Source organism: Ambystoma mexicanum, chromosome 10 (assembly GCF_040938575.1).
Source record: "Ambystoma mexicanum isolate Mex_15411 chromosome 10, UKY_AmexF1_1, whole genome shotgun sequence".
NCBI classification, from domain to species: Eukaryota; Metazoa; Chordata; class Amphibia; order Caudata; family Ambystomatidae; genus Ambystoma; species Ambystoma mexicanum.
The window spans coordinates 522,096,554-522,119,125 of record NC_090932.1 but is presented as its reverse complement, the minus strand read 5'-3'; the positions used below and the strand labels follow the sequence as shown (position 1 = coordinate 522,119,125).

At 47.2% G+C, this 22,572-nt stretch overlaps 34 non-coding genes and 35 pseudogenes across 34 annotated transcripts; all 69 read right to left on the bottom strand.

Moving 5' to 3' along the window:
• Positions 1-306: 306 nt before the first annotated feature.
• Positions 307-415, bottom strand: LOC138495521 (5S ribosomal RNA; annotated as a pseudogene).
• A 106-nt stretch (positions 416-521) lies between these two features.
• On the bottom strand, positions 522-630 carry LOC138495385 (5S ribosomal RNA; annotated as a pseudogene).
• A 106-nt stretch (positions 631-736) lies between these two features.
• On the bottom strand, positions 737-855 carry LOC138493656 (5S ribosomal RNA). The gene has a single exon (XR_011276659.1). It is a non-coding gene; the product is annotated as a 5S ribosomal RNA (ribosomal RNA).
• An 886-nt stretch (positions 856-1,741) lies between these two features.
• LOC138494644 (5S ribosomal RNA) lies at positions 1,742-1,860 on the bottom strand (annotated as a pseudogene).
• A 106-nt stretch (positions 1,861-1,966) lies between these two features.
• Positions 1,967-2,075, bottom strand: LOC138495464 (5S ribosomal RNA; annotated as a pseudogene).
• Positions 2,076-2,181: 106 nt separating this feature from the next.
• Positions 2,182-2,300, bottom strand: LOC138496387 (5S ribosomal RNA). The gene has a single exon (XR_011277903.1). It is a non-coding gene; the product is annotated as a 5S ribosomal RNA (ribosomal RNA).
• Positions 2,301-2,406: 106 nt separating this feature from the next.
• LOC138495075 (5S ribosomal RNA) lies at positions 2,407-2,515 on the bottom strand (annotated as a pseudogene).
• Positions 2,516-3,205: 690 nt separating this feature from the next.
• On the bottom strand, positions 3,206-3,324 carry LOC138494311 (5S ribosomal RNA). Its single transcript, XR_011277252.1, has one exon. It is a non-coding gene; the product is annotated as a 5S ribosomal RNA (ribosomal RNA).
• A 106-nt stretch (positions 3,325-3,430) lies between these two features.
• LOC138494946 (5S ribosomal RNA) lies at positions 3,431-3,549 on the bottom strand (annotated as a pseudogene).
• A 106-nt stretch (positions 3,550-3,655) lies between these two features.
• LOC138493729 (5S ribosomal RNA) lies at positions 3,656-3,774 on the bottom strand. The gene has a single exon (XR_011276725.1). It is a non-coding gene; the product is annotated as a 5S ribosomal RNA (ribosomal RNA).
• Positions 3,775-3,880: 106 nt separating this feature from the next.
• On the bottom strand, positions 3,881-3,999 carry LOC138494765 (5S ribosomal RNA; annotated as a pseudogene).
• A 106-nt stretch (positions 4,000-4,105) lies between these two features.
• Positions 4,106-4,214, bottom strand: LOC138496070 (5S ribosomal RNA; annotated as a pseudogene).
• Positions 4,215-4,678: 464 nt separating this feature from the next.
• On the bottom strand, positions 4,679-4,797 carry LOC138494737 (5S ribosomal RNA; annotated as a pseudogene).
• A 106-nt stretch (positions 4,798-4,903) lies between these two features.
• On the bottom strand, positions 4,904-5,012 carry LOC138495384 (5S ribosomal RNA; annotated as a pseudogene).
• Positions 5,013-5,118: 106 nt separating this feature from the next.
• LOC138495151 (5S ribosomal RNA) lies at positions 5,119-5,227 on the bottom strand (annotated as a pseudogene).
• A 106-nt stretch (positions 5,228-5,333) lies between these two features.
• Positions 5,334-5,442, bottom strand: LOC138495383 (5S ribosomal RNA; annotated as a pseudogene).
• Positions 5,443-5,548: 106 nt separating this feature from the next.
• Positions 5,549-5,657, bottom strand: LOC138495381 (5S ribosomal RNA; annotated as a pseudogene).
• A 106-nt stretch (positions 5,658-5,763) lies between these two features.
• On the bottom strand, positions 5,764-5,882 carry LOC138494740 (5S ribosomal RNA; annotated as a pseudogene).
• Positions 5,883-5,988: 106 nt separating this feature from the next.
• On the bottom strand, positions 5,989-6,107 carry LOC138493727 (5S ribosomal RNA). Its single transcript, XR_011276723.1, has one exon. It is a non-coding gene; the product is annotated as a 5S ribosomal RNA (ribosomal RNA).
• A 106-nt stretch (positions 6,108-6,213) lies between these two features.
• Positions 6,214-6,332, bottom strand: LOC138494543 (5S ribosomal RNA). Its single transcript, XR_011277463.1, has one exon. It is a non-coding gene; the product is annotated as a 5S ribosomal RNA (ribosomal RNA).
• A 106-nt stretch (positions 6,333-6,438) lies between these two features.
• LOC138496069 (5S ribosomal RNA) lies at positions 6,439-6,547 on the bottom strand (annotated as a pseudogene).
• Positions 6,548-7,011: 464 nt separating this feature from the next.
• LOC138494518 (5S ribosomal RNA) lies at positions 7,012-7,130 on the bottom strand. The gene has a single exon (XR_011277441.1). It is a non-coding gene; the product is annotated as a 5S ribosomal RNA (ribosomal RNA).
• Positions 7,131-7,236: 106 nt separating this feature from the next.
• LOC138495379 (5S ribosomal RNA) lies at positions 7,237-7,345 on the bottom strand (annotated as a pseudogene).
• A 106-nt stretch (positions 7,346-7,451) lies between these two features.
• On the bottom strand, positions 7,452-7,560 carry LOC138494852 (5S ribosomal RNA; annotated as a pseudogene).
• A 106-nt stretch (positions 7,561-7,666) lies between these two features.
• LOC138495378 (5S ribosomal RNA) lies at positions 7,667-7,775 on the bottom strand (annotated as a pseudogene).
• A 106-nt stretch (positions 7,776-7,881) lies between these two features.
• LOC138494500 (5S ribosomal RNA) lies at positions 7,882-8,000 on the bottom strand. The gene has a single exon (XR_011277424.1). It is a non-coding gene; the product is annotated as a 5S ribosomal RNA (ribosomal RNA).
• A 106-nt stretch (positions 8,001-8,106) lies between these two features.
• On the bottom strand, positions 8,107-8,215 carry LOC138496067 (5S ribosomal RNA; annotated as a pseudogene).
• A 475-nt stretch (positions 8,216-8,690) lies between these two features.
• LOC138493567 (5S ribosomal RNA) lies at positions 8,691-8,809 on the bottom strand. The gene has a single exon (XR_011276578.1). It is a non-coding gene; the product is annotated as a 5S ribosomal RNA (ribosomal RNA).
• A 106-nt stretch (positions 8,810-8,915) lies between these two features.
• LOC138496374 (5S ribosomal RNA) lies at positions 8,916-9,034 on the bottom strand. The gene has a single exon (XR_011277891.1). It is a non-coding gene; the product is annotated as a 5S ribosomal RNA (ribosomal RNA).
• Positions 9,035-9,140: 106 nt separating this feature from the next.
• LOC138496362 (5S ribosomal RNA) lies at positions 9,141-9,259 on the bottom strand. Its single transcript, XR_011277880.1, has one exon. It is a non-coding gene; the product is annotated as a 5S ribosomal RNA (ribosomal RNA).
• A 106-nt stretch (positions 9,260-9,365) lies between these two features.
• Positions 9,366-9,473, bottom strand: LOC138495596 (5S ribosomal RNA; annotated as a pseudogene).
• A 106-nt stretch (positions 9,474-9,579) lies between these two features.
• LOC138496066 (5S ribosomal RNA) lies at positions 9,580-9,688 on the bottom strand (annotated as a pseudogene).
• A 464-nt stretch (positions 9,689-10,152) lies between these two features.
• LOC138494013 (5S ribosomal RNA) lies at positions 10,153-10,271 on the bottom strand. Its single transcript, XR_011276982.1, has one exon. It is a non-coding gene; the product is annotated as a 5S ribosomal RNA (ribosomal RNA).
• A 105-nt stretch (positions 10,272-10,376) lies between these two features.
• On the bottom strand, positions 10,377-10,495 carry LOC138496349 (5S ribosomal RNA). Its single transcript, XR_011277869.1, has one exon. It is a non-coding gene; the product is annotated as a 5S ribosomal RNA (ribosomal RNA).
• Positions 10,496-10,601: 106 nt separating this feature from the next.
• Positions 10,602-10,720, bottom strand: LOC138494612 (5S ribosomal RNA). The gene has a single exon (XR_011277526.1). It is a non-coding gene; the product is annotated as a 5S ribosomal RNA (ribosomal RNA).
• A 275-nt stretch (positions 10,721-10,995) lies between these two features.
• LOC138494265 (5S ribosomal RNA) lies at positions 10,996-11,114 on the bottom strand. Its single transcript, XR_011277211.1, has one exon. It is a non-coding gene; the product is annotated as a 5S ribosomal RNA (ribosomal RNA).
• Positions 11,115-11,389: 275 nt separating this feature from the next.
• Positions 11,390-11,508, bottom strand: LOC138494504 (5S ribosomal RNA). Its single transcript, XR_011277428.1, has one exon. It is a non-coding gene; the product is annotated as a 5S ribosomal RNA (ribosomal RNA).
• A 679-nt stretch (positions 11,509-12,187) lies between these two features.
• LOC138494149 (5S ribosomal RNA) lies at positions 12,188-12,306 on the bottom strand. The gene has a single exon (XR_011277105.1). It is a non-coding gene; the product is annotated as a 5S ribosomal RNA (ribosomal RNA).
• A 106-nt stretch (positions 12,307-12,412) lies between these two features.
• LOC138493663 (5S ribosomal RNA) lies at positions 12,413-12,531 on the bottom strand. The gene has a single exon (XR_011276665.1). It is a non-coding gene; the product is annotated as a 5S ribosomal RNA (ribosomal RNA).
• A 106-nt stretch (positions 12,532-12,637) lies between these two features.
• Positions 12,638-12,756, bottom strand: LOC138493497 (5S ribosomal RNA). The gene has a single exon (XR_011276514.1). It is a non-coding gene; the product is annotated as a 5S ribosomal RNA (ribosomal RNA).
• A 676-nt stretch (positions 12,757-13,432) lies between these two features.
• Positions 13,433-13,551, bottom strand: LOC138494736 (5S ribosomal RNA; annotated as a pseudogene).
• Positions 13,552-13,657: 106 nt separating this feature from the next.
• LOC138495377 (5S ribosomal RNA) lies at positions 13,658-13,766 on the bottom strand (annotated as a pseudogene).
• Positions 13,767-13,872: 106 nt separating this feature from the next.
• Positions 13,873-13,981, bottom strand: LOC138494851 (5S ribosomal RNA; annotated as a pseudogene).
• A 305-nt stretch (positions 13,982-14,286) lies between these two features.
• LOC138495376 (5S ribosomal RNA) lies at positions 14,287-14,395 on the bottom strand (annotated as a pseudogene).
• Positions 14,396-14,501: 106 nt separating this feature from the next.
• On the bottom strand, positions 14,502-14,620 carry LOC138494738 (5S ribosomal RNA; annotated as a pseudogene).
• A 106-nt stretch (positions 14,621-14,726) lies between these two features.
• LOC138493726 (5S ribosomal RNA) lies at positions 14,727-14,845 on the bottom strand. Its single transcript, XR_011276722.1, has one exon. It is a non-coding gene; the product is annotated as a 5S ribosomal RNA (ribosomal RNA).
• A 106-nt stretch (positions 14,846-14,951) lies between these two features.
• LOC138494542 (5S ribosomal RNA) lies at positions 14,952-15,070 on the bottom strand. The gene has a single exon (XR_011277462.1). It is a non-coding gene; the product is annotated as a 5S ribosomal RNA (ribosomal RNA).
• A 106-nt stretch (positions 15,071-15,176) lies between these two features.
• On the bottom strand, positions 15,177-15,285 carry LOC138496065 (5S ribosomal RNA; annotated as a pseudogene).
• Positions 15,286-15,749: 464 nt separating this feature from the next.
• On the bottom strand, positions 15,750-15,858 carry LOC138495520 (5S ribosomal RNA; annotated as a pseudogene).
• A 106-nt stretch (positions 15,859-15,964) lies between these two features.
• Positions 15,965-16,073, bottom strand: LOC138494850 (5S ribosomal RNA; annotated as a pseudogene).
• A 106-nt stretch (positions 16,074-16,179) lies between these two features.
• LOC138495375 (5S ribosomal RNA) lies at positions 16,180-16,288 on the bottom strand (annotated as a pseudogene).
• Positions 16,289-16,394: 106 nt separating this feature from the next.
• Positions 16,395-16,503, bottom strand: LOC138495374 (5S ribosomal RNA; annotated as a pseudogene).
• Positions 16,504-16,609: 106 nt separating this feature from the next.
• LOC138494294 (5S ribosomal RNA) lies at positions 16,610-16,728 on the bottom strand. The gene has a single exon (XR_011277237.1). It is a non-coding gene; the product is annotated as a 5S ribosomal RNA (ribosomal RNA).
• Positions 16,729-16,834: 106 nt separating this feature from the next.
• LOC138496064 (5S ribosomal RNA) lies at positions 16,835-16,943 on the bottom strand (annotated as a pseudogene).
• Positions 16,944-17,418: 475 nt separating this feature from the next.
• On the bottom strand, positions 17,419-17,537 carry LOC138493566 (5S ribosomal RNA). The gene has a single exon (XR_011276577.1). It is a non-coding gene; the product is annotated as a 5S ribosomal RNA (ribosomal RNA).
• A 106-nt stretch (positions 17,538-17,643) lies between these two features.
• On the bottom strand, positions 17,644-17,762 carry LOC138496337 (5S ribosomal RNA). The gene has a single exon (XR_011277858.1). It is a non-coding gene; the product is annotated as a 5S ribosomal RNA (ribosomal RNA).
• Positions 17,763-17,868: 106 nt separating this feature from the next.
• Positions 17,869-17,987, bottom strand: LOC138496624 (5S ribosomal RNA). Its single transcript, XR_011278119.1, has one exon. It is a non-coding gene; the product is annotated as a 5S ribosomal RNA (ribosomal RNA).
• Positions 17,988-18,093: 106 nt separating this feature from the next.
• On the bottom strand, positions 18,094-18,201 carry LOC138495595 (5S ribosomal RNA; annotated as a pseudogene).
• Positions 18,202-18,307: 106 nt separating this feature from the next.
• Positions 18,308-18,416, bottom strand: LOC138496062 (5S ribosomal RNA; annotated as a pseudogene).
• A 464-nt stretch (positions 18,417-18,880) lies between these two features.
• Positions 18,881-18,999, bottom strand: LOC138494011 (5S ribosomal RNA). Its single transcript, XR_011276981.1, has one exon. It is a non-coding gene; the product is annotated as a 5S ribosomal RNA (ribosomal RNA).
• Positions 19,000-19,104: 105 nt separating this feature from the next.
• LOC138496325 (5S ribosomal RNA) lies at positions 19,105-19,223 on the bottom strand. Its single transcript, XR_011277847.1, has one exon. It is a non-coding gene; the product is annotated as a 5S ribosomal RNA (ribosomal RNA).
• Positions 19,224-19,329: 106 nt separating this feature from the next.
• On the bottom strand, positions 19,330-19,448 carry LOC138494611 (5S ribosomal RNA). The gene has a single exon (XR_011277525.1). It is a non-coding gene; the product is annotated as a 5S ribosomal RNA (ribosomal RNA).
• A 275-nt stretch (positions 19,449-19,723) lies between these two features.
• LOC138494337 (5S ribosomal RNA) lies at positions 19,724-19,842 on the bottom strand. The gene has a single exon (XR_011277276.1). It is a non-coding gene; the product is annotated as a 5S ribosomal RNA (ribosomal RNA).
• Positions 19,843-20,117: 275 nt separating this feature from the next.
• Positions 20,118-20,236, bottom strand: LOC138494040 (5S ribosomal RNA). Its single transcript, XR_011277007.1, has one exon. It is a non-coding gene; the product is annotated as a 5S ribosomal RNA (ribosomal RNA).
• Positions 20,237-20,915: 679 nt separating this feature from the next.
• Positions 20,916-21,034, bottom strand: LOC138494148 (5S ribosomal RNA). Its single transcript, XR_011277104.1, has one exon. It is a non-coding gene; the product is annotated as a 5S ribosomal RNA (ribosomal RNA).
• A 106-nt stretch (positions 21,035-21,140) lies between these two features.
• Positions 21,141-21,259, bottom strand: LOC138496313 (5S ribosomal RNA). The gene has a single exon (XR_011277836.1). It is a non-coding gene; the product is annotated as a 5S ribosomal RNA (ribosomal RNA).
• A 106-nt stretch (positions 21,260-21,365) lies between these two features.
• On the bottom strand, positions 21,366-21,484 carry LOC138493495 (5S ribosomal RNA). Its single transcript, XR_011276512.1, has one exon. It is a non-coding gene; the product is annotated as a 5S ribosomal RNA (ribosomal RNA).
• Positions 21,485-22,160: 676 nt separating this feature from the next.
• On the bottom strand, positions 22,161-22,279 carry LOC138493906 (5S ribosomal RNA). The gene has a single exon (XR_011276885.1). It is a non-coding gene; the product is annotated as a 5S ribosomal RNA (ribosomal RNA).
• Positions 22,280-22,385: 106 nt separating this feature from the next.
• LOC138495300 (5S ribosomal RNA) lies at positions 22,386-22,494 on the bottom strand (annotated as a pseudogene).
• Between the last annotated feature and the right edge of the window lie 78 nt (positions 22,495-22,572).

Here is a 22,572-nt window from a genome sequence, read left to right as displayed (position 1 = left end):
GATAACTTTACTCCATCCATCCTGTTTCTGTTGCAGGGAGTTGGAGAGAACAACCAACACAACCATGGCTTTCTTTCAAGACTCTTTATGGACTCAATATTCTCTGAACTGCATTACATGTGAAGGTAGATTTATTACCCATGAACACACTACCCTTATGTTAATTTTATGTAAATAGGTAGCGCCAGCCCTCATGTTGTTGTCCAACATTTCCGCTATTAAAAGGGATACATTTATTTTGGAATCATAAGCAAATTTAAAAGGAAATTGAGAAGTGGCACAATTACTAATCATAGAGCACAAAAAAGCCTACAGAACCTGGTAGTCCCAGGCGGTCTCCCATCCAGGTACTAACTAGGCCCGACACTGCTTAGCTTCTGAGATCAGACGCATTCAGTGTGGTGTGGCCGTAGGCTCTGGGCCTTCTGAGATTTGTACCTTTAAGCATCTAGTTGGCTAAACCATGCAGTTTTGAAAGCCAATTGAGAAATGGCTCACTGCCTGAACATGGAGCACAAAAAAGCCTACAGCACCTGGTATTCCCAGGCCGTCTCCCATCCAGGTACTAACTAGGCCCGACACTGCTTAGCTTCTGAGATCAGACGCATTCAGTGTGGTGTGGCCGTAGGCTCTGGGCCGTCTGAGATTTGTACCTTTAAGCATCTAGTTGGCTAGACCATGCAGTTTTGAAAGCCAATTGAGAAATGGCTCACTGCCTGAACATGGAGCACAAAAAAGCCTACAGCACCTGGTATTCCCAGGCGGTCTCCCATCCAGGTACTAACTAGGCCCGACACTGCTTAGCCTCTGAGATCAGACGAGATCAGGCGCATTCAGTGTGGTGTGGCCGTAGGCTCTGGGCCTTCTGAGATTTGTACCTTTAAGCATCTAGTTGGCTAGACCATGCAGTTTTGAAAGCCAATTGAGAAATGGCTCACTGCCTGAACATGGAGCACAAAAAAGCCTACAGCACCTGGTATTCCCAGGCGGTCTCCCATCCAGGTACAAACTAGGCCCGACACTGCTTAGCTTCCTGAGATCAGTGTGGTGTGGCCGTAGGCTCTGGGCCTTATGAGATTTGTACCTTTAAGCATCTAGTTGGCTAGACCATGCAGTTTTGAAAGCCAATTGAGAAATGGCTCACTGCCTGAACATGGAGCAAAAAAAAGCCTACAGCACCTGGTATTCCCAGGCGGTCTCCCATCCAGGTACGAACTAGGCCCGAAACTGCTTAGCTTCCGAGATCGGGCGCAATCATTGTGGTGTAGCCCTAAAATTGAGAAATGCTAAGAGTATTACTCTTATGCATTTACAGTTAGTAAGCTAAGCCATAAAGCCACTTGCAACATGATACCACGCTCATCACCCAATCAGGCTCGATCAGGCGAGATATATAAGACTTGTGGGCCCATTCAGGACTCCTATGTCTGGTAGGATAACTTTACTCCATCCATCCTGTTTCTGTTGCAGGGAGTTGGAGAGAACAACCAACACAACCATGGCTTTCTTTCAAGACTCTTTATGGACTCAATATTCTCTGAACTGCATTACATGTGAAGGTAGATTTATTACCCATGAACACACTACCCGAATGTTAATTTTATGTAAATAGGTAGCGCCAGCCCTCATGTTGTTGTCCAACATTTCCGCTATTAAAAGGGATACATTTATTTTGGAATCATAAGCAAATTTAAAAAGAAATTGAGAAGTGGCACAATTACTAATCATAGAGCACAAAAAAAGCCTACAGAACCTGGTATTCCCAGGCGGTCTCCCATCCAGGTACTAACTAGGCCCGACACTGCTTAGCTTCTGAAATCAGACAAGATCAGGCGCATTCAGTGTGGTGTGGCCGTAGGCTCTGGGCCTTCTGAGATTTGTACCTTTAAGCATCTAGTTGGCTAGACCATGCAGTTTTGAAAGCCAATTGAGAAATGGCTCACTGCCTGAACATGGAGCACAAAAAAGCCTACAGCACCTGGTATTCCCAGGCCGTCTCCCATCCAGGTACTAACTAGGCCCGACACTGCTTAGCTTCTGAGATCAGACGCATTCAGTGTGGTGTGGCCATAGGCTCTGGGGCTTCTGAGATTTGTACCTTTAAGCATCTAGTTGGCTAGACCATGCAGTTTTGAAAGCCAATTGAGAAATGGCTCACTGCCTGAACATGGAGCACAAAAAAGCCTACAGCACCTGGTATTCCCAGGCGGTCTCCCATCCAGGTACTAACTAGGCCCGACACTGCTTAGCTTCTGAGATCAGACGAGATCAGGCGCATTCAGTGTGGTGTGGCCGTAGGCTCTGGGCCTTCTGAAATTTGTACCTTTAAGCATCTAGTTGGCTAGACCATGCAGTTTTGAAAGCCAATTGAGAAATGGCTCACTGCCTGAACATGGAGCACAAAAAAGCCTACAGCACCTGGTATTCCCAGGCGGTCTCCCATCCAGGTACTAACTAGGCCCGACACTGCTTAGCTTCTGAGATCAGACGCATTCAGTGTGGTGTGGCCGTAGGCTCTGGGCCTTCTGAGATTTGTACCTTTAAGCATCTAGTTGGCTAGACCATGCAGTTTTGAAAGCCAATTGAGAAATGGCTCACTGCCTGAACATGGAGCACAAAAAAGCCTACAGCACCTGGTATTCCCAGGCGGTCTCCCATCCAGGTACTAACTAGGCCCGAAACTGCTTAGCTTCCGAGATCTGGCGCATTCATTGTGGTGTAGCCCTAAAATTGAGAAATGCTAAGAGTATTACTCTTATGCATTTACAGTTAGTAAGCTAAGCCATAAAGCCACTTGCAACATGATACCACGCTCATCCCCCGATCAGCGCTGGATCAGGCTCGATCAGGCGAGATATATAAGACTTGTGGGCCCATTCAGGACTCCTATGTCTGGTTGGATAACTTTACTCCATCCATCCTGTTTCTGTTGCAGGGAGTTGGAGAGAACAACCAACACAACCATGGCTTTCTTTCAAGCCTCTTTATGGACTCAATATTCTCTGAACTGCATTACATGTGAAGGTAGATTTATTACCCATGAACACACTACCCGTATGTTAATTTTATGTAAATAGGTAGCGCCAGCCCTCATGTTGTTGTCCAACATTTCCGCTATTAAAAGGGATACATTTATTTTGGAATCATAAGCAAATTTAAAAAGAAATTGAGAAGTGGCACAATTACTAATCATAGAGCACAAAAAAGCCTACAGAACCTGCTATTCCCAGGCGGTCTCCCATCCAGGTACTAACTAGGCCCGACACTGCTTAGCTTCTGAGATCAGACGAGATCAGGCGCATTCAGTGTGGTGTGGCCGTAGGCTCTGGGCCTTCTGAGATTTGTACCTTTAAGCATCTAGTTGGCTAGACCATGCAGTTTTGAAAGCCAATTGAGAAATGGCTCACTGCCTGAACATGGAGCACAAAAAAGCCTACAGCACCTGGTATTCCCAGGCGGTCTCCCATCCAGGTACTAACTAGGCCTGATACTGCTTAGCTTCTGAGATCAGACAAGATCAGGCACATTCAGTGTGGTGTGGCCCTAGGCTCTGGGCCTTCTGAGATTTGTACCTTTAAGCATCTAGTTGGCTAGACCATGCAGTTTTGAAAGCCAATTGAGAAATGGCTCACTGCCTGAACATGGAGCACAAAAAAGCCTACAGCACCTGGTATTCCCAGGCGGTCTCCCATCCAGGTACTAACTAGGCCCGACACTGCTTAGCTTCTGAGATCAGACAAGATCAGGCGCATTCAGTGTGGTGTGGCCGTAGGCTCTGGGCCTTCTGAGATTTGTACCTTTAAGCATCTAGTTGGCTAGACCATGCAGTTTTGAAAGCCAATTGAGAAATGGCTCACTGCCTGAACATGGAGCACAAAAAAGCCTACAGCACATTGTATTCCCAGGCGGTCTCCCATCCAGGTACTAACTAGGCCCAAAACTGCTTAGCTTCTGAGATCAGACGAGATCAGGCGCATTCCGTGTGGTGTGGCCGTAGGCTCTGGGCCTTCTGAGATTTGTACCTTTAAGCATCTAGTTGGCTAGACCATGCAGTTTTGAAAGCCAATTGAGAAATGGCTCACTGCCTGAACATGGAGCACAAAAAAGCCTACAGCACCTGGTATTCCCAGGCGGTCTCCCATCCAGGTACTAACTAGGCCCGAAACTGCTTAGCTTCCGAGATCGGGCGCATTCATTGTGGTGTAGCCCTAAAATTGAGAAATGCTAAGAGTATTACTCTTATGCATTTACAGTTAGTAAGCTAAGCCATAAAGCCACTTGCAACATGATACCACGCTCATGACCCGATCAGGCTCGATCAGGCGAGATATATAAGACCTGTGGGCCCATTCAGGACTCCTATGTCTGGTAGGATAACTTTACTCCATCCATCCTGTTTCTGTTGCAGGGAGTTGGAGAGAACAACCAACACAACCATGGCTTTCTTTCAAGACTCTTTATGGACTCAATATTCTCTGAACTGCATTACATGTGAAGGTAGATTTATTACCCATGAACACACTACCCGTATGTTAATTTTATGTAAATAGGTAGCGCCAGCCCTCATGTTGTTGTCCAACATTTCCGCTATTAAAAGGGATACATTTATTTTGGAATCATAAGCAAATTTAAAAAGAAATTGAGAAGTGGCACAATTACTAATCATAGAACACAAAAAAGCCTACAGAACCTGGTAGTCCCAGGCGGTCTCCCATCCAGGTACTAACTAGACCCGACACTGCTTAGCTTCTGAGATCAGACGAGATCAGGCGCATTCAGTGTGGTGTGGCCGTAGGCTCTGGGCCTTCTGAGATTTGTACCTTTAAGCATCTAGTTGGCTAGACCATGTAGTTTTGAAAGCCAATTGAGAAATGGCTCACTGCCTGAACATGGAGCACAAAAAAGCCTACAGCACCTGGTATTCCCAGGCCGTCTCCCATCCAGGTACTAACTAGGCCCGACACTGCTTAGCTTCTGAGATCAGACGCATTCAGTGTGGTGTGGCCGTAGGCTCTGGGCCTTTTGAGATTTGTACCTTTAAGCATCTAGTTGGCTAGACCATGCAGTTTTGAAAGCCAATTGAGAAATGGCTCACTGCCTGAACATGGAGCACAAAAAAGCCTACAGCACCTGGTATTCCCAGGCGGTCTCCCATCCAGGTACTAACTAGGCCTGACACTGCTTTGCTTCTGAGATCAGGTGCATTCAGTGTGGTGTGGCCGTAGGCTCTGGGCTTTCTGAAATGTGTACCTTTAAGCATCTAGTTGGCTAGACCATGCAGTTTTGAAAGCCAATTGAGAAATGGCTCACTGCCTGAACATGGAGCACAAAAAAGCCTACAGCACCTGGTATTCCCAGGCCGTCTCCCATCCAGGTACTAACTAGGCCCGACACTGCTTAGCTTCTGAGATCAGACGCATTCAGTGTGGTGTGGCCGTAGGCTCTGGGCCTTCTGAGATTTGTACCTTTAAGCATCTAGTTGGCTAGACCATGCAGTTTTGAAAGCCAATTGAGAAATGGCTCACTGCCTGAACATGGAGCACAAAAAAGCCTACAGCACCTGGTATTCCCAGGCCGTCTCCCATCCAGGTACTAACTAGGCCCGACACTGCTTAGCTTCTGAGATCAGACGCATTCAGTGTGGTGTGGCCGTAGGCTCTGGGCCTTCTGAGATTTGTACCTTTAAGCATCTAGTTGGCTAGACCATGCAGTTTTGAAAGCCAATTGAGAAATGGCTCACTGCCTGAACATGGAGCACAAAAAAGCCTACAGCACCTGGTATTCCCAGGCGGTCTCCCATCCAGGTACTAACTAGGCCTGACACTGCTTAGCTTCTGAGATCAGACAAGATCAGGCACATTCAGTGTGGTGTGGCCCTAGGCTTTGGGCCTTCTGAGATTTGTACCTTTAAGCATCTAGTTGGCTAGACCATGCAGTTTTGAAAGCCAATTGAGAAATGGCTCACTGCCTGAACATGGAGCACAAAAAAGCCTACAGCACCTGGTATTCCCAGGCGGTCTCCCATCCAGGTACTAACTAGGCCCGACACTGCTTAGCTTCTGAGATCAGACAAGATCAGGCGCATTCAGTGTGGTGTGGCCGTAGGCTCTGGGCCTTCTGAGATTTGTACCTTTAAGCATCTAGTTGGCTAGACCATGCAGTTTTGAAAGCCAATTGAGAAATGGCTCACTGCCTGAACATGGAGCACAAAAAAGCCTACAGCACATTGTATTCCCAGGCGGTCTCCCATCCAGGTACTAACTAGGCCCAAAACTGCTTAGCTTCTGAGATCAGACGAGATCAGGCGCATTCAGTGTGGTGTGGCCGTAGGCTCTGGGCCTTCTGAGATTTGTACCTTTAAGCATCTAGTTGGCTAGACCATGCAGTTTTGAAAGCCAATTGAGAAATGGCTCACTGCCTGAACATGGAGCACAAAAAAGCCTACAGCACCTGGTATTCCCAGGCGGTCTCCCATCCAGGTACTAACTAGGCCCGAAACTGCTTAGCTTCCGAGATCGGGCGCATTCATTGTGGTGTAGCCCTAAAATTGAGAAATGCTAAGAGTATTACTCTTATGCATTTACAGTTAGTAAGCTAAGCCATAAAGCCACTTGCAACATGATACCACGCTCATGACCCGATCAGGCTCGATCAGGCGAGATATATAAGACCTGTGGGCCCATTCAGGACTCCTATGTCTGGTAGGATAACTTTACTCCATCCATCCTGTTTCTGTTGCAGGGAGTTGGAGAGAACAACCAACACAACCATGGCTTTCTTTCAAGACTCTTTATGGACTCAATATTCTCTGAACTGCATTACATGTGAAGGTAGATTTATTACCCATGAACACACTACCCGTATGTTAATTTTATGTAAATAGGTAGCGCCAGCCCTCATGTTGTTGTCCAACATTTCCGCTATTAAAAGGGATACATTTATTTTGGAATCATAAGCAAATTTAAAAAGAAATTGAGAAGTGGCACAATTACTAATCATAGAACACAAAAAAGCCTACAGAACCTGGTAGTCCCAGGCGGTCTCCCATCCAGGTACTAACTAGGCCCGACACTGCTTAGCTTCTGAGATCAGACGAGATCAGGCGCATTCAGTGTGGTGTGGCCGTAGGCTCTGGGCCTTCTGAGATTTGTACCTTTAAGCATCTAGTTGGCTAGACCATGTAGTTTTGAAAGCCAATTGAGAAATGGCTCACTGCCTGAACATGGAGCACAAAAAAGCCTACAGCACCTGGTATTCCCAGGCCGTCTCCCATCCAGGTACTAACTAGGCCCGACACTGCTTAGCTTCTGAGATCAGACGCATTCAGTGTGGTGTGGCCGTAGGCTCTGGGCCTTTTGAGATTTGTACCTTTAAGCATCTAGTTGGCTAGACCATGCAGTTTTGAAAGCCAATTGAGAAATGGCTCACTGCCTGAACATGGAGCACAAAAAAGCCTACAGCACCTGGTATTCCCAGGCGGTCTCCCATCCAGGTACTAACTAGGCCCGACACTGCTTTGCTTCTGAGATCAGGTGCATTCAGTGTGGTGTGGCCGTAGGCTCTGGGCTTTCTGAAATTTGTACCTTTAAGCATCTAGTTGGCTAGACCATGCAGTTTTGAAAGCCAATTGAGAAATGGCTCACTGCCTGAACATGGAGCACAAAAAAGCCTACAGCACCTGGTATTCCCAGGCCGTCTCCCATCCAGGTACTAACTAGGCCCGACACTGCTTAGCTTCTGAGATCAGACGCATTCAGTGTGGTGTGGCCGTAGGCTCTGGGCCTTCTGAGATTTGTACCTTTAAGCATCTAGTTGGCTAGACCATGCAGTTTTGAAAGCCAATTGAGAAATGGCTCACTGCCTGAACATGGAGCACGAAAAAGCCTACAGCACCTGGTATTCCCAGGCGGTCTCCCATCCAGGTACTAACTAGGCCTGACACTGCTTAGCCTCTGAGATCAGAGGAGATCAGGCGCATTCAGTGTGGTGTGGCCGTAGGCTCTGGGCCTTCTGAGATTTGTACCTTTAAGCATCTAGTTGGCTAGACCATGCAGTTTTGAAAGCCAATTGAGAAATGGCTCACTGCCTGAACATGGAGCACACAAAAGCCTACAGCACCTGGTATTCCCAGGCGGTCTCCCATCCAGGTACTAACTAGGCCCGAAACTGCTTAGCTTCCGAGATCGGGCGCATTCATTGTGGTGTAGCCCTAAAATTGAGAAATGCTAAGAGTATTACTCTTATGCATTTACAGTTAGTAAGCTAAGCCATAAAGCCACTTGCAACATGATACCACGCTCATCACCCGATCAGCGCTGGATCAGGCTCGATCAGGCGAGATATATAAGACTTGTGGGCCCATTCAGGACTCCTATGTCTGGTAGGATAACTTTACTCCATCCATCCTGTTTCTGTTGCAGGGAGTTGGAGAGAACAACCAACACAACCATGGCTTTCTTTCAAGACTCTTTATGGACTCAATATTCTCTGAACTGCATTACATGTGAAGGTAGATTTATTACCCATGAACACACTACCCGTATGTTAATTTTATGTAAATAGGTAGCGCCAGCCCTCATGTTGTTGTCCAACATTTCCGCTATTAAAAGGGATACATTTATTTTGGAATCATAAGCAAATTTAAAAAGAAATTGAGAAGCGGCACAATTACTAATCATAGAGCACAAAAAAGCCTACAGAACCTGGTATTCCCAGGCGGTCTCCCATCCAGGTACTAACTAGGCCCGACACTGCTTAGCTTCTGAGATCAGACGAGATCAGGTGCATTCAGTGTGGTGTGGCCGTAGGCTCTGGGCCTTCTGAGATTTGTACCTTTAAGCATCTAGTTGGCTAGACCATGCAGTTTTGAAAGCCAATTGAGAAATGGCTCACTGCCTGAACATGGAGCACAAAAAAGCCTACAGCACCTGGTATTCCCAGGCGGTCTCCCATCCAGGTACTAACTAGGCCCGACACTGCTTAGCTTCTGAGATCAGACGAGATCAGGCGCATTCAGTGTGGTGTGGCCGTAGGCTCTGGGCCTTCTGAGATTTGTACCTTTAAGCATCTAGTTGGCTAGACCATGCAGTTTTGAAAGCCAATTGAGAAATGGCTCACTGCCTGAACATGGAGCACAAAAAAGCCTACAGCACCTGGTATTCCCAGGCGGTCTCCCATCCAGGTACTAACTAGGCCCGACACTGCTTAGCTTCTGAGATCAGACGAGATCAGGCGCATTCAGTGTGGTGTGGCCGTAGGCTCTGGGCCTTCTGAGATTTGTACCTTTAAGCATCTAGTTGGCTAGACCATGCAGTTTTGAAAGCCAATTGAGAAATGGCTCACTGCCTGAACATGGAGCACAAAAAAGCCTACAGCACCTGGTATTCCGAGGCGGTCTCCCATCCAGGCCCGACACTGCTTAGCTTCTGAGATCAGACGAGATCAGGCGCATTCAGTGTGGTGTGGCCGTAGGCTCTGGGCCTTCTGAGATTTGTACCTTTAAGCATCTAGTTGGCTAGACCATGCAGTTTTGAAAGCCAATTGAGAAATGGCTCACTGCCTGAACGTGGAGCACAAAAAAGCCTACAGCACCTGGTATTCCCAGGCGGTCTCCCATCCAGGTACTAACTAGGCCCGAAACTGCTTAGCTTCCGAGATCGGGCGCATTCATTGTGGTGTAGCCCTAAAATTGAGAAATGCTAAGAGTATTACTCTTATGCATTTACAGTTAGTAAGCTAAGCCATAAAGCCACTTGCAACATGATACCACGCTCATCACCCGATCAGGCTCGATCAGGCGAGATATATAAGACTTGTGGGCCCATTCAGGACTCCTATGTCTGGTAGGATAACTTTACTCCATCCATCCTGTTTCTGTTGCAGGGAGTTGGAGAGAACAACCAACACAACCATGGCTTTCTTTCAAGACTCTTTATGGACTCAATATTCTCTGAACTGCATTACATGTGAAGGTAGATTTATTACCCATGAACACACTACCCGTATGTTAATTTTATGTAAATAGGTAGCGCCAGCCCTCATGTTGTTGTCCAACATTTCCGCTATTAAAAGGGATACATTTATTTTGGAATCATAAGCAAATTTAAAAAGAAATTGAGAAGTGGCACAATTACTAATCATAGAGCACAAAAAAGCCTACAGAACCTGGTATTCCCAGGCGGTCTCCCATCCAGGTACTAACTAGGCCCAACACTGCTTAGCTTCTGAGATCAGAAGAGATCAGGCGCATTCAGTGTGGTGTGGCCGTAGGCTCTGGGCCTTCTGAGATTTGTACCTTTAAGCATCTAGTTGGCTAGACCATGCAGTTTTGAAAGCCAATTGAGAAATGGCTCACTGCCTGAACATGGAGCACAAAAAGCCTACAGCACCTGGTATTCCCAGGCGGTCTCCCATCCAGGTACTAACTAGGCCCGACACTGCTTAGCTTCTGAGATCAGACGAGATCAGGCGCATTCAGTGTGGTGTGGCCGTAGGCTCTGGGCCTTCTGAGATTTGTACCTTTAAGCATCTAGTTGGCTAGACCATGCAGTTTTGAAAGCCAATTGAGAAATGGCTCACTGCCTGAACATGGAGCACAAAAAAGCCTACAGCACCCGGTATTCCCAGGCGGTCTCCCATCCAGGTACTAACTAGGCACGACACTGCTCAGCTTCTGAGATCAGACGAGATCAGGCGCATTCAGTGTGGTGTGGCCGTAGGCTCTGGGCCTTCTGAGATTTGTACCTTTAAGCATCTAGTTGGCTAGACCATGCAGTTTTGAAAGCCAATTGAGAAATGGCTCACTGCCTGAACATGGAGCACAAAAAAGCCTACAGCACCTGGTATTCCCAGGCCGTCTCCCATCCAGGTACTGTGGTGTGGCCGTAGGCTCTGGGCCTTCTGAGATTTGTACCTTTAAGCATCTAGTTGGCTAGACCATGCAGTTTTGAAAGCCAATTGAGAAATGGCTCACTGCCTGAACATGGAGCACAAAAAAGCCTACAGCTCCTGGTATTCCCAGGCGGTCTCCCATCCAGGTACTAACGAGGCCCGACACTGCTTAGCTTCTGAGATCAGACGAGATCAGGCACATTCAGTGTGGTGTGGCCGTAGGCTCTGGGCCTTCTGAGATTTGTACCTTTAAGCATCTAGTTGGCTAGACCATGCAGTTTTGAAAGCCAATTGAGAAATGGCTCACTGCCTGAACATGGAGCACAAAAAAGCCTACAGCACCTGGTATTCCCAGGCCGTCTCCCATCCAGGTACTGTGGTGTGGCCGTAGGCTCTGGGCCTTCTGAGATTTGTACCTTTAAGCATCTAGTTGGCTAGACCATGCAGTTTTGAAAGCCAATTGAGAAATGGCTCACTGCCTGAACATGGAGCACAAAAAAGCCTACAGCTCCTGGTATTCCCAGGCGGTCTCCCATCCAGGTACTAACGAGGCCCGACACTGCTTAGCTTCTGAGATCAGACCAGATCAGGCGCATTCAGTGTGGTGTGGCCGTAGGCTCTGGGGCTTCTGAGATTTGTACCTTTAAGCATCTAGTTGGCTAGACCATGCAGTTTTGAAAGCCAATTGAGAAATGGCTCACTGCCTGAACATGGAGCACAAAAAAGCCTACAGCACCTGGTATTCCCAGGCGGTCTCCCATCCAGGTACTAACTAGGCCCGAAACTGCTTAGCTTCCGAGATCGGGCGCATTCATTGTGGTGTAGCCCTAAAGTTGAGAAATGCTAAGAGTATTACTCTTATGCATTTACAGTTAGTAAGCTAAGCCATAAAGCCACTTGCAACATGATACCACGCTCATCACCCGATCAGGCTCGATCAGGCGAGATATATAAGACTTGTGGGCCCATTCAGGACTCCTATGTCTGGTAGGATAACTTTACTCCATCCATCCTGTTTCTGTTGCAGGGAGTTGGAGAGAACAACCAACACAACCATGGCTTTCTTTCAAGACTCTTTATGGACTCAATATTCTCTGAACTGCATTACATGTGAAGGTAGATTTATCACCCATGAACACACTACCCGTATGTTAATTTTATGTAAATAGGTAGCGCCAGCCCTCATGTTGTTGTCCAACATTTCCGCTATTAAAAGGGATACATTTATTTTGGAATCATAAGCAAATTTAAAAAGAAATTGAGAAGTGGCACAATTACTAATCATAGAGCACAAAAAAGCCCACAGAACCTGGTATTCCCAGGCGGTCTCCCATCCAGGTACTAACTAGGCCCGACACTGCTTAGCTTCTGAGATCAGACGAGATCAGGCGCATTCAGTGTGGTGTGGCCGTAGGCTCTGGGCCTTCTGAGATTTGTACCTTTAAGCATCTAGTTGGCTAGACCATGCAGTTTTGAAAGCCAATTGAGAAATGGCTCACTGCCTGAACATGGAGCACAAAAAAGCCTACAGCACCTGGTATTCCCAGGCGGTCTCCCATCCAGGTACTAACTAGGCCCGACACTGCTTAGCTTCTGAGATCAGTCGAGATCAGGCGCATTCAGTGTGGTGTGGCCGTAGGCTCTGGGCCTTCTGAAATTTGTACCTTTAAGCATCTAGTTGGCTAGACCATGCAGTTTTGAAAGCCAATTGAGAAATGGCTCACTGCCTGAACATGGAGCACAAAAAAGCCTACAGCACCTGGTATTCCCAGGCGGTCTCCCATCCAGGTACTAACTAGGCCCGACACTGCTTATCTTCTGAGATCAGACGAGATCAGGCGCATTCAGTGTGGTGTGGCCGTAGGCTCTGGGCCTTCTGAGATTTGTACCTTTAAGCATCTAGTTGGCTAGACCATGCAGTTTTGAAAGCCAATTGAGAAATGGCTCACTGCCTGAACATGGAGCACAAAAAAGCCTACAGCACCTGGTATTCCCAGGCGGTCTCCCATCCAGGTACTAACTAGGCCTGAAACTGCTTAGCTTCCGAGATCGGGCGCATTCATTGTGGTGTAGCCCTAAAATTGAGAAATGCTAAGAGTATTACTCTTATGCATTTACAGTTAGTAAGCTAAGCCATAAAGCCACTTGCAACATGATACCACGCTCATCACCCGATCAGGCTCGATCAGGCGAGATATATAAGACTTGTGGGCCCATTCAGGACTCCTATGTCTGGTAGGATAACTTTACTCCATCCATCCTGTTTCTGTTGCAGGGAGTTGGAGAGAACAACCAACACAACCATGGCTTTCTTTCAAGACTCTTTATGGACTCAATATTCTCTGAACTGCATTACATGTGAAGGTAGATTTATTACCCATGAACACACTAACCGTATGTTAATTTTATGTAAATAGGTAGCGCCAGCCCTCATGTTGTCCAACATTTCCGCTACTAAAAGGGATACATTTATTTTGGAATCATAAGCAAATTTAAAAAGAAATTGAGAAGTGGCACAATTACTAATCATAGAACACAAAAAAGCCTACAGAACCTGGTAGTCCCAGGCGGTCTCCCATCCAGGTACTAACTAGACCCGACACTGCTTAGCTTCTGAGATCAGACGAGATCAGGCGCATTCAGTGTGGTGTGGCCGTAGGCTCTGGGCCTTCTGAGATTTGTACCTTTAAGCATCTAGTTGGCTAGACCATGTAGTTTTGAAAGCCAATTGAGAAATGGCTCACTGCCTGAACATGGAGCACAAAAAAGCCTACAGCACCTGGTATTCCCAGGCCGTCTCCCATCCAGGTACTAACTAGGCCCGACACTGCTTAGCTTCTGAGATCAGACGCATTCAGTGTGGTGTGGCCGTAGGCTCTGGGCCTTTTGAGATTTGTACCTTTAAGCATCTAGTTGGCTAGACCATGCAGTTTTGAAAGCCAATTGAGAAATGGCTCACTGCCTGAACATGGAGCACAAAAAAGCCTACAGCACCTGGTATTCCCAGGCGGTCTCCCATCCAGGTACTAACTAGGCCCGACACTGCTTTGCTTCTGAGATCAGGTGCATTCAGTGTGGTGTGGCCGTAGGCTCTGGGCTTTCTGAAATTTGTACCTTTAAGCATCTAGTTGGCTAGACCATGCAGTTTTGAAAGCCAATTGAGAAATGGCTCACTGCCTGAACATGGAGCACAAAAAAGCCTACAGCACCTGGTATTCCCAGGCCGTCTCCCATCCAGGTACTAACTAGGCCCGACACTGCTTAGCTTCTGAGATCAGACGCATTCAGTGTGGTGTGCTTCTGAGATTTGTACCTTTAAGCATCTAGTTGGCTAGACCATGCAGTTTTGAAAGCCAATTGAGAAATGGCTCACTGCCTGAACATGGAGCACAAAAAAGCCTACAGCACCTGGTATTCCCAGGCCGTCTCCCATCCAGGTACTAACTAGGCCCGACACTGCTTAGCTTCTGAGATCAGACGCATTCAGTGTGGTGTGGCCGTAGGCTCTGGGCCTTCTGAGATTTGTACCTTTAAGCATCTAGTTGGCTAGACCATGCAGTTTTGAAAGCCAATTGAGAAATGGCTCACTGCCTGAACATGGAGCACAAAAAAGCCTACAGCACCTGGTATTCCCAGGCGGTCTCCCATCCAGGTACTAACTAGGCCTGACACTGCTTAGCTTCTGAGATCAGACAAGATCAGGCACATTCAGTGTGGTGTGGCCCTAGGCTCTGGGCCTTCTGAGATTTGTACCTTTAAGCATCTAGTTGGCTAGACCATGCAGTTTTGAAAGCCAATTGAGAAATGGCTCACTGCCTGAACATGGAGCACAAAAAAGCCTACAGCACCTGGTATTCCCAGGCGGTCTCCCATCCAGGTACTAACTAGGCCCGACACTGCTTAGCTTCTGAGATCAGACAAGATCAGGCGCATTCAGTGTGGTGTGGCCGTAGGCTCTGGGCCTTCTGAGATTTGTACCTTTAAGCATCTAGTTGGCTAGACCATGCAGTTTTGAAAGCCAATTGAGAAATGGCTCACTGCCTGAACATGGAGCACAAAAAAGCCTACAGCACATTGTATTCCCAGGCGGTCTCCCATCCAGGTACTAACTAGGCCCAAAACTGCTTAGCTTCTGAGATCAGACGAGATCAGGCGCATTCAGTGTGGTGTGGCCGTAGGCTCTGGGCCTTCTGAGATTTGTACCTTTAAGCATCTAGTTGGCTAGACCATGCAGTTTTGAAAGCCAATTGAGAAATGGCTCACTGCCTGAACATGGAGCACAAAAAAGCCTACAGCACCTGGTATTCCCAGGCGGTCTCCCATCCAGGTACTAACTAGGCCCGAAACTGCTTAGCTTCCGAGATCGGGCGCATTCATTGTGGTGTAGCCCTAAAATTGAGAAATGCTAAGAGTATTACTCTTATGCATTTACAGTTAGTAAGCTAAGCCATAAAGCCACTTGCAACATGATACCACGCTCATGACCCGATCAGGCTCGATCAGGCGAGATATATAAGACCTGTGGGCCCATTCAGGACTCCTATGTCTGGTAGGATAACTTTACTCCATCCATCCTGTTTCTGTTGCAGGGAGTTGGAGAGAACAACCAACACAACCATGGCTTTCTTTCAAGACTCTTTATGGACTCAATATTCTCTGAACTGCATTACATGTGAAGGTAGATTTATTACCCATGAACACACTACCCGTATGTTAATTTTATGTAAATAGGTAGCGCCAGCCCTCATGTTGTTGTCCAACATTTCCGCTATTAAAAGGGATACATTTATTTTGGAATCATAAGCAAATTTAAAAAGAAATTGAGAAGTGGCACAATTACTAATCATAGAACACAAAAAAGCCTACAGAACCTGGTAGTCCCAGGCGGTCTCCCATCCAGGTACTAACTAGGCCCGACACTGCTTAGCTTCTGAGATCAGACGCATTCAGTGTGGTGTGGCCGTAGGCTCTGGGCCTTTTGAGATTTGTACCTTTAAGCATCTAGTTGGCTAGACCATGCAGTTTTGAAAGCCAATTGAGAAATGGCTCACTGCCTGAACATGGAGCACAAAAAAGCCTACAGCACCTGGTATTCCCAGGCGGTCTCCCATCCAGGTACTAACTAGGCCCGACACTGCTTTGCTTCTGAGATCAGGTGCATTCAGTGTGGTGTGGCCGTAGGCTCTGGGCTTTCTGAAATTTGTACCTTTAAGCATCTAGTTGGCTAGACCATGCAGTTTTGAAAGCCAATTGAGAAATGGCTCACTGCCTGAACATGGAGCACAAAAAAGCCTACAGCACCTGGTATTCCCAGGCCGTCTCCCATCCAGGTACTAACTAGGCCCGACACTGCTTAGCTTCTGAGATCAGACGCATTCAGTGTGGTGTGGCCGTAGGCTCTGGGCCTTCTGAGATTTGTACCTTTAAGCATCTAGTTGGCTAGACCATGCAGTTTTGAAAGCCAATTGAGAAATGGCTCACTGCCTGAACATGGAGCACAAAAAAGCCTACAGCACCTGGTATTCCCAGGCCGTCTCCCATCCAGGTACTAACTAGGCCCGACACTGCTTAGCTTCTGAGATCAGACGCATTCAGTGTGGTGTGGCCGTAGGCTCTGGGCCTTCTGAGATTTGTACCTTTAAGCATCTAGTTGGCTAGACCATGCAGTTTTGAAAGCCAATTGAGAAATGGCTCACTGCCTGAACATGGAGCACGAAAAAGCCTACAGCACCTGGTATTCCCAGGCGGTCTCCCATCCAGGTACTAACTAGGCCTGACACTGCTTAGCCTCTGAGATCAGACGAGATCAGGCGCATTCAGTGTGGTGTGGCCGTAGGCTCTGGGCCTTCTGAGATTTGTACCTTTAAGCATCTAGTTGGCTAGACCATGCAGTTTTGAAAGCCAATTGAGAAATGGCTCACTGCCTGAACATGGAGCACAAAAAAGCCTACAGCACCTGGTATTCCCAGGCGGTCTCCCATCCAGGTACTAACTAGGCCCGAAACTGCTTAGCTTCCGAGATCGGGCGCATTCATTGTGGTGTAGCCCTAAAATTGAGAAATGCTAAGAGTATTACTCTTATGCATTTACAGTTAGTAAGCTAAGCCATAAAGCCACTTGCAACATGATACCACGCTCATCACCCGATCAGCGCTGGATCAGGCTCGATCAGGCGAGATATATAAGACTTGTGGGCCCATTCAGGACTCCTATGTCTGGTAGGATAACTTTACTCCATCCATCCTGTTTCTGTTGCAGGGAGTTGGAGAGAACAACCAACACAACCATGGCTTTCTTTCAAGACTCTTTATGGACTCAATATTCTCTGAACTGCATTACATGTGAAGGTAGATTTATTACCCATGAACACACTACCCGTATGTTAATTTTATGTAAATAGGTAGCGCCAGCCCTCATGTTGTTGTCCAACATTTCCGCTATTAAAAGGGATACATTTATTTTGGAATCATAAGCAAATTTAAAAAGAAATTGAGAAGCGGCACAATTACTAATCATAGAGCACAAAAAAGCCTACAGAACCTGGTATTCCCAGGCGGTCTCCCATCCAGGTACTAACTAGGCCCGACACTGCTTAGCTTCTGAGATCAGACGAGATCAGGTGCATTCAGTGTGGTGTGGCCGTAGGCTCTGGGCCTTCTGAGATTTGTACCTTTAAGCATCTAGTTGGCTAGACCATGCAGTTTTGAAAGCCAATTGAGAAATGGCTCACTGCCTGAACATGGAGCACAAAAAAGCCTACAGCACCTGGTATTCCCAGGCGGTCTCCCATCCAGGTACTAACTAGGCCCGACACTGCTTAGCTTCTGAGATCAGACGAGATCAGGCGCATTCAGTGTGGTGTGGCCGTAGGCTCTGGGCCTTCTGAGATTTGTACCTTTAAGCATCTAGTTGGCTAGACCATGCAGTTTTGAAAGCCAATTGAGAAATGGCTCACTGCCTGAACATGGAGCACAAAAAAGCCTACAGCACCTGGTATTCCCAGGCGGTCTCCCATCCAGGTACTAACTAGGCCCGACACTGCTTAGCTTCTGAGATCAGATGAGATCAGGCGCATTCAGTGTGGTGTGGCCGTAGGCTCTGGGCCCTCTGAGATTTGTACCTTTAAGCATCTAGTTGGCTAGACCATGCAGTTTTGAAAGCCAATTGAGAAATGGCTCACTGCCTGAACATGGAGCACAAAAAAGCCTACAGCACCTGGTATTCCGAGGCGGTCTCCCATCCAGGCCCGACACTGCTTAGCTTCTGAGATCAGACGAGATCAGGCGCATTCAGTGTGGTGTGGCCGTAGGCTCTGGGCCTTCTGAGATTTGTACCTTTAAGCATCTAGTTGGCTAGACCATGCAGTTTTGAAAGCCAATTGAGAAATGGCTCACTGCCTGAACGTGGAGCACAAAAAAGCCTACAGCACCTGGTATTCCCAGGCGGTCTCCCATCCAGGTACTAACTAGGCCCGAAACTGCTTAGCTTCCGAGATCGGGCGCATTCATTGTGGTGTAGCCCTAAAATTGAGAAATGCTAAGAGTATTACTCTTATGCATTTACAGTTAGTAAGCTAAGCCATAAAGCCACTTGCAACATGATACCACGCTCATCACCCGATCAGGCTCGATCAGGCGAGATATATAAGACTTGTGGGCCCATTCAGGACTCCTATGTCTGGTAGGATAACTTTACTCCATCCATCCTGTTTCTGTTGCAGGGAGTTGGAGAGAACAACCAACACAACCATGGCTTTCTTTCAAGACTCTTTATGGACTCAATATTCTCTGAACTGCATTACATGTGAAGGTAGATTTATTACCCATGAACACACTACCCGTATGTTAATTTTATGTAAATAGGTAGCGCCAGCCCTCATGTTGTTGTCCAACATTTCCGCTATTAAAAGGGATACATTTATTTTGGAATCATAAGCAAATTTAAAAAGAAATTGAGAAGTGGCACAATTACTAATCATAGAGCACAAAAAAGCCTACAGAACCTGGTATTCCCAGGCGGTCTCCCATCCAGGTACTAACTAGGCCCAACACTGCTTAGCTTCTGAGATCAGAAGAGATCAGGCGCATTCAGTGTGGTGTGGCCGTAGGCTCTGGGCCTTCTGAGATTTGTACCTTTAAGCATCTAGTTGGCTAGACCATGCAGTTTTGAAAGCCAATTGAGAAATGGCTCACTGCCTGAACATGGAGCACAAAAAGCCTACAGCACCTGGTATTCCCAGGCGGTCTCCCATCCAGGTACTAACTAGGCCCGACACTGCTTAGCTTCTGAGATCAGACGAGATCAGGCGCATTCAGTGTGGTGTGGCCGTAGGCTCTGGGCCTTCTGAGATTTGTACCTTTAAGCATCTAGTTGGCTAGACCATGCAGTTTTGAAAGCCAATTGAGAAATGGCTCACTGCCTGAACATGGAGCACAAAAAAGCCTACAGCACCCGGTATTCCCAGGCGGTCTCCCATCCAGGTACTAACTAGGCACGACACTGCTCAGCTTCTGAGATCAGACGAGATCAGGCGCATTCAGTGTGGTGTGGCCGTAGGCTCTGGGCCTTCTGAGATTTGTACCTTTAAGCATCTAGTTGGCTAGACCATGCAGTTTTGAAAGCCAATTGAGAAATGGCTCACTGCCTGAACATGGAGCACAAAAAAGCCTACAGCACCTGGTATTCCCAGGCCGTCTCCCATCCAGGTACTGTGGTGTGGCCGTAGGCTCTGGGCCTTCTGAGATTTGTACCTTTAAGCATCTAGTTGGCTAGACCATGCAGTTTTGAAAGCCAATTGAGAAATGGCTCACTGCCTGAACATGGAGCACAAAAAAGCCTACAGCTCCTGGTATTCCTAGGCGGTCTCCCATCCAGGTACTAACGAGGCCCGACACTGCTTAGCTTCTGAGATCAGACGAGATCAGGCGCATTCAGTGTGGTGTGGCTGTAGGCTCTGGGCCTTCTGAGATTTGTACCTTTAAGCATCTAGTTGGCTAGACCATGCAGTTTTGAAAGCCAATTGAGAAATGGCTCACTGCCTGAACATGGAGCACAAAAAAGCCTACAGCACCTGGTATTCCCAGGCCGTCTCCCATCCAGGTACTGTGGTGTGGCCGTAGGCTCTGGGCCTTCTGAGATTTGTACCTTTAAGCATCTAGTTGGCTAGACCATGCAGTTTTGAAAGCCAATTGAGAAATGGCTCACTGCCTGAACATGGAGCACAAAAAAGCCTACAGCTCCTGGTATTCCCAGGCGGTCTCCCATCCAGGTACTAACGAGGCCCGACACTGCTTAGCTTCTGAGATCAGACGAGATCAGGCGCATTCAGTGTGGTGTGGCCGTAGGCTCTGGGGCTTCTGAGATTTGTACCTTTAAGCATCTAGTTGGCTAGACCATGCAGTTTTGAAAGCCAATTGAGAAATGGCTCACTGCCTGAACATGGAGCACAAAAAAGCCTACAGCACCTGGTATTCCCAGGCGGTCTCCCATCCAGGTACTAACTAGGCCCGAAACTGCTTAGCTTCCGAGATCGGGCGCATTCATTGTGGTGTAGCCCTAAAGTTGAGAAATGCTAAGAGTATTACTCTTATGCATTTACAGTTAGTAAGCTAAGCCATAAAGCCACTTGCAACATGATACCACGCTCATCACCCGATCAGGCTCGATCAGGCGAGATATATAAGACTTGTGGGCCCATTCAGGACTCCTATGTCTGGTAGGATAACTTTACTCCATCCATCCTGTTTCTGTTGCAGGGAGTTGGAGAGAACAACCAACACAACCATGGCTTTCTTTCAAGACTCTTTATGGACTCAATATTCTCTGAACTGCATTACATGTGAAGGTAGATTTATCACCCATGAACACACTACCCGTATGTTAATTTTATGTAAATAGGTAGCGCCAGCCCTCATGTTGTTGTCCAACATTTCCGCTATTAAAAGGGATACATTTATTTTGGAATCATAAGCAAATTTAAAAAGAAATTGAGAAGTGGCACAATTACTAATCATAGAGCACAAAAAAGCCCACAGAACCTGGTATTCCCAGGCGGTCTCCCATCCAGGTACTAACTAGGCCCGACACTGCTTAGCTTCTGAGATCAGACGAGATCAGGCGCATTCAGTGTGGTGTGGCCGTAGGCTCTGGGCCTTCTGAGATTTGTACCTTTAAGCATCTAGTTGGCTAGACCATGCAGTTTTGAAAGCCAATTGAGAAATGGCTCACTGCCTGAACATGGAGCACAAAAAAGCCTACAGCACCTGGTATTCCCAGGCGGTCTCCCATCCAGGTACTAACTAGGCCCGACACTGCTTAGCTTCTGAGATCAGACGAGATCAGGCGCATTCAGTGTGGTGTGGCCGTAGGCTCTGGGCCTTCTGAAATTTGTACCTTTAAGCATCTAGTTGGCTAGACCATGCAGTTTTGAAAGCCAATTGAGAAATGGCTCACTGCCTGAACATGGAGCACAAAAAAGCCTACAGCACCTGGTATTCCCAGGCGGTCTCCCATCCAGGTACTAACTAGGCCCGACACTGCTTATCTTCTGAGATCAGACGAGATCAGGCGCATTCAGTGTGGTGTGGCCGTAGGCTCTGGGCCTTCTGAGATTTGTACCTTTAAGCATCTAGTTGGCTAGACCATGCAGTTTTGAAAGCCAATTGAGAAATGGCTCACTGCCTGAACATGGAGCACAAAAAAGCCTACAGCACCTGGTATTCCCAGGCGGTCTCCCATCCAGGTACTAACTAGGCCTGAAACTGCTTAGCTTCCGAGATCGGGCGCATTCATTGTGGTGTAGCCCTAAAATTGAGAAATGCTAAGAGTATTACTCTTATGCATTTACAGTTAGTAAGCTAAGCCATAAAGCCACTTGCAACATGATACCACGCTCATCACCCGATCAGGCTCGATCAGGCGAGATATATAAGACTTGTGGGCCCATTCAGGACTCCTATGTCTGGTAGGATAACTTTACTCCATCCATCCTGTTTCTGTTGCAGGGAGTTGGAGAGAACAACCAACACAACCATGGCTTTCTTTCAAGACTCTTTATGGACTCAATATTCTCTGAACTGCATTACATGTGAAGGTAGATTTATTACCCATGAACACACTAACCGTATGTTAATTTTATGTAAATAGGTAGCGCCAGCCCTCATGTTGTCCAACATTTCCGCTACTAAAAGGGATACATTTATTTTGGAATCATAAGCAAATTTAAAAAGAAATTGAGAAGTGGCACAATTACTAATCATAGAGCACAAAAAAGCCTACAGAACCTGGTATTCCCAGGCGGTCTCCCATCCAGGTACTAACTAGGCCCGACACTGCTTAGCTTCTGAGATCAGACGAGATCAGGCGCATTCAGTGTGGTGTGGCCGTAGGCTCTGGGCCTTCTGAGATTTGTACCTTTAAGCATCTAGTTGGCTAGACCATGCAGTTTTGAAAGCCAATTGAGAAATGGCTCACTGCCTGAACATGGAGCACAAAAAAGCCTACAGCACCTGGTATTCCCAGGCCGTCTCCCATCCAGGTACTAACTAGGCCCAACACTGCTTAGCTTCTGAGATCAGACGCATTCAGTGTGGTGTGGCCGTAGGCTCTGGGCCTTCTGAGATTTGTACCTTTAAGCATCTAGTTGGCTAGACCATGCAGTTTTGAAAGCCAATTGAGAAATGG